We start from the raw sequence: 8,019 nt of genomic DNA, 5'->3' as shown, positions 1-8,019 counted from the left end.
TCACCTACACTGGCCATGAGCAGAGCGGCATCCGTGGGGCTCAGGTGTGAACAAGATCTTCCTGTGTCACTGCGTGCAAGCCTTGGTGCAGGTCTGCCGTGGGCTGGCGTCCGCGAGGCTGGCGATGCGGCTGCATCCACAGGGAAGGCTGCACCAGGGAAGGTTTTTGTTTCGTTGCATGAGTCATTTTTTTAGTAAAAATCCAGACACAGTTCAAAGCCCCTTCCATTCCTCTTTGGTCACGTTTCTCCCCTTTCTCCACGGGCGAATGCCTCTCTGACGGTGGCGCGCTTCCCTAAGCTCTGTATTTTAACACGCGGCCCCCTGAACGGCTTGTAGCTGGCTGGCGCCGATCTCAATGCCGCTTTCGGGCCGCCCTGCCACAGGCATCATTGTGCAGCTTGCCTCTTCCACGGCCCGTCTCAGAGCTGGACCCCCGTCAGCGGGCAGGGGTCTCACCCACCTCTGCTCCCTGCGGTGGAGGAGCCGTCACGTGAGTACAGTGAAGGTGGACTCTCCTGGTATTTCTCTTCCCGGCTTTCAGGAGGGCATGTGAGTGGAGTGGGGCTGAAGTGCAGGAGAGACGGGCCGACCTCCTCCAGGGTCAGCTCGCATCTTGCCTTGGACCCTTGGAGACGGGAGGGGCCTGACAGGTCGTGGGTGGCCCTGCGTCCCGCTGTGCAGGTGGAGAGGGCCAGGTGGCTCCGTCGCCCCGCTTCCCTGCTGCACAGCCTCTGGGCGCCCGGCTGAACGTTCCTTGGACAAGCGTACATCATTGTGTCATGAATCCCGCTGTAAATCGCTTTTCAAAGCAGACTGATATTTGTGATAACGTGGTGTTTTAGATACTTGATAAATAAAGACTTTTAAAAAAGTGATCTGCTACGGCCGTGCGTGTTATTAAGCCCTTATCTGCAAAGCTTTTTAATACTTCCTTCTTCTGCTGCGTTCGGCAGCCTGTTTCCTTCCTGGTTCCTGTGAGCCTCCCTAAAATCAGATCTCAGAGCGCACAGCTTGTTCGAAAACACCTGCCCCACGTGCCCAGCAGCGAGCAGCAGCCCCCCGCGCCCACCTTCCGACGCCCGCTAAGCAGGGCAGGAACGACCCTCGCCCCCCGGCTGCGTCTCACAAGGTCCCGCAGAGCCGAGTACACTGTGTCAACGTTTCCTTCGATTCTGTCGCTGTTGCTAAAGGGCAGGGGCTGTAGGTTCACCAGCATCCTGAACGTGGAAAATGACATAAACCCGTGTGTGGGGAGCACAGATGAGGCCGTGCGCCCTCCTTCCCCGGCTCTTGCCGCTGTGACCCGCCCTTCAGCCCGCCAGCCCCTGTTCGCCGGTCATGGTGTTAAAGTCCTTGCAGCCAAAGGCTGTGTGGAGCTGTCAGCAGTGATTGTACTTTGCATCCAGGAGCCCAGAATGTTAGATAAGAATAATTTTGGATGTGCTAAGTGGTAGCCAAACAGAAATAATGGGAAAATAAACTATTACACTGCTTTTGGGGGCTCTGTCTGCTCAGAAAGTGTGGAAGGACGTGAGTCAGTATCATAGCAAGCATTATTCACATGATCTATCAACTCATTACATCTGAAAGAGGGTTTAAAGGGATTCTGTGCCCTTGAACTTGTTCTCAGGTAATTCTGTCCCTCTGTCAAGTACCACATTTGTAAGATTTTCTTCACACACAGGGCACATTTGGCTGCCTTGGATCCAGTTTCCCTGACAAGTAAACCCTTTTATGTGAAGTGCATAAGCAAAGCATGCCTCTGCCAGAAAAATCGTCACCTTTCACGTCATCTCTCTGGAAAGAAACTCCAGGGGTCATACTTGGTCATTTTCTTCTAGGAGAAGCTATACCTAAATTAACCCTGGCAGATGGATCACCATCTTCTGAATTAGAGGAGCGTTATGAATTCAAGGCTGTTACAGGCACCTGGAGAACTGGGAACTCTTTCAGTGACCCCTGTCCCCCAGGGGACAGCGTGTGTCCCATGGCTGGCCTTGGAGACTTCCTGGAGGGCAGAGGCCTTGGTGCTGTCAGCAGGCATCTGGCACAATATATCGTAAAGTTCATTTTATCCCAGTCCTTGAGCGAATGGTCAGAAGTTTGGAATCTGTGGCCACTTTATGATCCTTGAAAGCTGTTACTTTGCTTCTTTAGAAATTACCATTCTCAGTTTCCCCCCTTTCCCATCTGGCGGGCATGACGGTGGCTTCGTAGAGAATCATCCCAGCAAACAAAACATCTTTGCCTCTTTTGTCCTCTCCTTCTGGGTCAGGTTTCCACAGCAACCTTCCTCTGGAGGAGAATCAGCAGGTCATCCAACACCTCTGTCTTCATTTCTCACCATCCCCTCGGTCCTGCTGAGCGGCCGCAGGGCCCCAGGCCCCTCCTCTCTCCTGGAAGACCACTCCTGCTGCCACATGGCCACCCCTTTCCTCCACCAGGTCCCAGCTCTGACAACGTCCCTTTCTGGAGGCATTTCTTCACCCCCAGGGAGCCTTTCCTGGTTGCACCCTCTGTTTGGCTCAGTGAAGGATAATGTTGAAATACTTAAGAAATGCCCCTTCTATGTACACCCACCTTGCTCACTCGCAGGGCAGAAAGGGGACACTGTGGCTCTTGTCCTCCAAAGACACCGGCTCTTGTTGAGAAAGGAGTGGACTCAAGGAGACTGGGAACTTAAGAAAGATCAACCCTTTCAGCCCTTCTGGACTCTCACCCAGACTAGAGAACGATGCTCAGAGCCGAGGAAAGAAGACAGAATGAGAAGTGAGGGTGCAGTTGTCAGTGGCTCCCAGGTGAAGGAGAGCTGTCCTCTGTCTCCTGGAAGGAGACTCCAGGGAGTGGACCTGAAAATAGCTTGTTGGAGGAGCAGTTCACGCAGGTTCAGAGGGTGGGGGGCTGGACGGGAGGGGAGCTCCACGCACGCTGTGCGGGCTGAGCGGTGGACACTTGGGTGTGTCTGAGCGGAGATCAAGCTGAGGACCAGTGCCCCACACTGTCTCCCCTGCCCAACCACCTGGCACCACAGAGGCAGCACCAAATTTAGTGCCAGCTCAAGGAAAGGGGAGTGATCCAAAGTGAACTGAGATTGAATTTCCCTGGCGGAGGAAGAGCTAAAATGAAAATTACACTGTTAAAGAAAACATGAATTATATTTCTTGAAAACATTAGCCAAGGCTTAGATTTGTACCTGCTGTGTCTGTAGTATGACACTGGCCATTCTTTGTTGTGGTCGCCTATTCATTAATTTTCTTCCCTAAATAAACTGCTTGAAGACGGGCGTTGGGCCTCACCATGTACAGTAAATCCCCTCCATACGAACCTTCAAGTTGCAAACTTCCGTGCAACGTGCGTCCACGTGCCCAATCACGTAAGTTAGTTCACGTGTCTGGCGTACGTTGTCACGTGCCTGCACCCTCTACAAGTGGTTGTACTTTTGTGTACTTTACTATACAGAGTACAGTAGTACAGTGTCTTTATTTCAAGCCCAGGATGTCCAGAAGCAAGTGTAAAAGCTGTAGCTGGTACTACTATACTTTCCAAAGTACTGTACTGTAAGATTAAAAATGTTTTCTTCATTTTTGTGTTTGTTTTTTACGTATTATCTGTGTGAAAAGTACTATAAGCCTATTACAGTACAGTACTATATAGCTGATTGTGTTAGTTGGGTACCTAGGCTAACTTTGTTGGACTTACAAACAAATTAGACTTAAGAACGCGCTCTTGGAATGGAACTCGTTCATATATAGGGGACTTACTGTACCTGGTACCTGCAGGGCACCACACACGTGACTCGGAAGGATCTGTCCACTACATCCAGCAGCGTCCAGGGCTTGTGAGCTAAACGAAGGCCACATACAGCATGGCACACCATGTCCCATTTCAACATGTGCGGTGGAGAAATGTTTGTTACGTAGTTAGGTGAAAAGAAAGCAGGTTTTAAAACAATGTGATAAATGTTGAAAATTTTTATGAAATCCATGTGTGAAATTTTTAAAAATAGTCAAAAGTGTAAATTGTAACTGAGTGTTGGAGTGATGGGGATTTTTATTTTTCTTGTCCACTTTTCTGTATTTTCCAAAGTTTCTCCTATGACCATATATTTAGTACCAGAAGGGGAAAAAAAAGCACAAAATGTAGTCCTTCTAGGTTGGTATATCCTTTTCAATGTGTGTGGGGGGGGTTTCTTTCTTAAGTTGCTACATGGGGTCCCCAGTGGTCCCGTTTCCAGGGGACACAGAGCACAAGGTGGCCTTCCTGCCAGGCAGCGAGGGACCTCGGTGCTCAGCCCTCCCCTGGCCCCAGGGGCTCCCAGTCTCCCACCCTCCTTGGGTCCTTCTCTTCCTGCTATTTCCCCTGGGAAGACTATCTCCTCAAAACCATCTGTTCTCCACCATGGACGCATATTATGCTTGAGGCCCTCTCCGGTCCCTCTGTGTCTGAGGTCCTCCCTAACCCTCCATCACCTCCACGCTCCCTGGGGGACCTCCCTTCCTCCCTCCCCCACCAACCGTATTTGCTCGTGCAGTCTCGCTCTTTGTCTTGGGCCCCACTATTTACTTCGTGTGAATGGCAAAAGGTAGGGTTGCTTGAAAACAGGAAAGAAAAAAGCCTTGATGTATATTTTTAATTGTGGTAAAATGTATGATCTTTAAGCCTATAGCTCAGTGGCATTATGTACGTTCACTTAATGCTGTGCAACCTTCACCACCATCATCCCCAGAACTCTTTTCATCTCTCAAACTGAAACTCTGTCCCCAGTGACACTAACTCCCCCTCCCTCTCCCTCAGCCCCTGGAAACCACCATCTACATTCTGTCTATGAATCAGACTCTAGGGGCCTCATGTAAGTAAAGTCATTCAGTACTTGTTCTTTGTGACTGGTTGATTTCATGAACATAATGTCCTCAAGGCCCGTCCGTGTTGTAGCCTGTGTCAGGATTTCCTTCCTTTTTAAGGCTGAATAATGTTCCATTGTGTGGATGGACCACATGTTGATTATCCATTCATCCTTCTACGGATGGACATTTGGGTTTCCTTCAAATTTTAGCTACTGTGACTAATGCTGCTGTCAATATGGGGGTACAATATCTGTTTGGGACCCTTCTTCTAATTATTTGGAATTGCCAGATGGTCTGGTAATTCATTTTTAATTTCTGAGGATCCTCCGTACCGTTTTCCACAGCAGCTGCACTGGTTCACACTCCCACCACCAGTGCACGAGTGTTCCAGTTTTTCCACATCCTTGCCAACATTTGTTATTTTCTGAGGAACATTTTTTTAAAACCTCTGTTCATTAACAAACACCTCCTGAAGATCCACTGTGTTCCTGGCCCTCTGCTGGCCTGCACGGCCTCCACAGGCCAACATCCAGGCTGTCAAAGGAGGGCCGCGGACCGAACAGGTGCTGCGGGCAGGCGTCTCCGCTGGCTGGGCGGCGGGGTGGCTTCCAAGAAGGATGCATTTTCATCCTTCATTTTTAAGCTGAAGAAACTGAGGCTCGGAAATCCTAAAGTTACTACCTAATGTTGACAACTACTAAGAGGCAAAGCCAGGACTCTAATGTAGATCTTTCTAACTTCAAGCTGTAGTCGAGGGGCAGAGAGGCTCAGAGTGCCCATCCTCGGCCATCAAACCCAGACTTCCTGAGACGCTTGGCCTTTTTCAACAAGACAAGACCCACAGGTGGGGGCCCATCCCTTTAGATGGGAAAGCGACCAGAAGCAGAGGCTTCCCTAAAGGGAGAAGAACCAGGGATGCGGGAGCGCATGCTGAGGTACGGTAACCCTCTCTCGGGTTCTCTTTACTGTTGTCCGGGTGCTAAGCTCCTGTGATCCTTGACGGAACCTTAGCGGACAAATGTATTTCACGCCTGTTGTTGGGGAAACTGAGAGCCGTGAAAGTAGGTACCTTGTTACAGTTGTGTGGCCAGCAAGTCCCCGGGAAGGGACCTGACCCCAGCTCATCCTGCACCGGGGCCCCATCTTCCTGCTGTAAAACGCTCTGTTTTTGAGTTTCTTTTTTTTTTTTTTTTTTCTTTTCTTTTTTTTGGCTGCATTGGGTCTTCGTTGCTGCACGCCGGCTTTCTCTAGTTGCTGCGAGCAGGGGCTACTCTTCATTGTGGTGCGCGGGCTTCTTATTGCGGTGGCTTCTCGTGTTGCGGAGCTCGGGCTCTAGACGTGCGGGCTTCAGTAGTTGCAGCACATGGGCTCAGTAGTTGTGGTGCACAGGCTTAGTTGCTCCGCGGCATGTGGGATCTTCCCGGACCAGGGCTCGAACCCGCGTCCCCTGCGTTGGCAGGTGGATTCTCAACCACTGCGCCAGCAGGGAAGCCCTGGTTTTGAGTTTCTTCTCAAAAATGGGGCTTGCACTTCATGAGGTTGTCAGCATCATTGCGTCAGATGCTGAGAGTTAGTGACGTGGAGATGTTGGCGGTTGTTAGGTTAAGCTTGGCATTTATCACGAGCTCCTTTGAGGGGAGGGAAGGTATCTTATTTCAGTGTTTCCAAAATTTTAGTCACATATATTCTGCCTTCAAAATTTTGTTTATAATTATGTAAATATTATCTAATTAACATTTATGATGACAAATATTATTTATTCAATACACTATTATCTATGTAAAATGTGACTTCTCAAAATACATTTAAAAGTCCTGTTATTTTTTTAAAATCTTTAGGTTGACTCACTTTTCAAGTTGAAATGTCTGCTTTACCATCACTGTAAGCAATGAAAACTTGTAAATACACAAAGTGGATGTGCTTGTTATATATCTATTTTCCAATATCCATTTAAAATAAATAATAATGACTGAAATAAAAAGGCCCACCCCTGAACCATCTGAAACACCCCTCCCGGGGAGACACCAAGTTCCTCAGGCCCCCATCTTCCCACAGCACCCAGCATGGTCTTTGTGTCACAGTGTTTATCAAATGAATGGAGTATTTAATCAATTAGAAAGAATTAATTTCTTGACTATTGACTTCATGGGAAATACATTCCACCCCTAACCTGGTCACTTTCATAAGCAGTGACATCTCCTATTAATGAAAATGCTGTAATACACTTGTTTCTTTTTTTAAAGAAGGTTCAAGGGTTCAGTTTGCAGAAATGGGACATGGCAGGTCCTAAAGACACGCCTCCCCCGGGGACCACGCACCGTCTGCCCACTGGCCTCTCGAGGGCCCGTGGGGGGGTCTCTAGCGCTCAGGCGGGACAGGCTGCGAGGGGCAGGCTCCCTCTGACCCCCCAGGAGCGACCCCACCCCGCGCATTCACTCTCACCCCGCGGACTCTCTCTGTGATTCTGGTCTCACATCCCTGCTGCCCGGGGCCTGGACGGCTCCCGGGACGCAGCTCAGCGGCTGCTTTCCATGGCAACAAACAGCGGCAGCAAATTCAAGGTCTTCTGACACTTAGGGCCCCAGTCACCGTGTGCGACATTAAACTTTGAAGGAAAAAAAGAGAACCGCTTAAGTTTGGATAAAAGTATCTTTTCCTCTTCTACTTTTGAAGCAAGTGTGAGGGCTGGCGACGGGCAATTAATTCTCCGTCCGTGAGAAGTGCCCGCCTCTCTGGCCACTTTCTTCCTCCCTCATCTGTGACCCGCGGGCGGCCCTGGGGGTCTCTGTGCGCCTTCCAGCTGGAGCCAGGGCTCCCATCACCATGGTGACCGGGATGGGTTACAGAAGATTCTGCGGAGGGCGCTCTCCCACTTGAGGGTCTAGGAGGCGGGGTGGGGGGGGGGGCAGGGGTCTGCACGCTTCCACTCATCCCAGATGCCTTCTTCTGCCGCGACGACTCTGAAGGCAGAAGGGCCCTCAGAAGTCCCACTGGAGATGCCGGCAAAAAATCCAGCTATTTAACACAGCTATTTGGACAATAGCGAGATTTGTGGGGCCAGAATATTTGAGTGAGAGTTGGGTGGACCCTAAGCATCCTGGTCAAAGCTTCCTTCTGGGGACGTTGGGCAGGAACATGGCCCCTTGAAGGATGGGCCAAAGGGGAGGAGAGA

Source organism: Balaenoptera borealis, assembly GCF_965194805.1.
Source record: "Balaenoptera borealis genome assembly, chromosome: 12".
In the NCBI taxonomy this organism is placed as follows: Eukaryota; Metazoa; Chordata; class Mammalia; order Artiodactyla; family Balaenopteridae; genus Balaenoptera; species Balaenoptera borealis.
Note: the sequence above shows the minus strand (reverse complement) of the source record.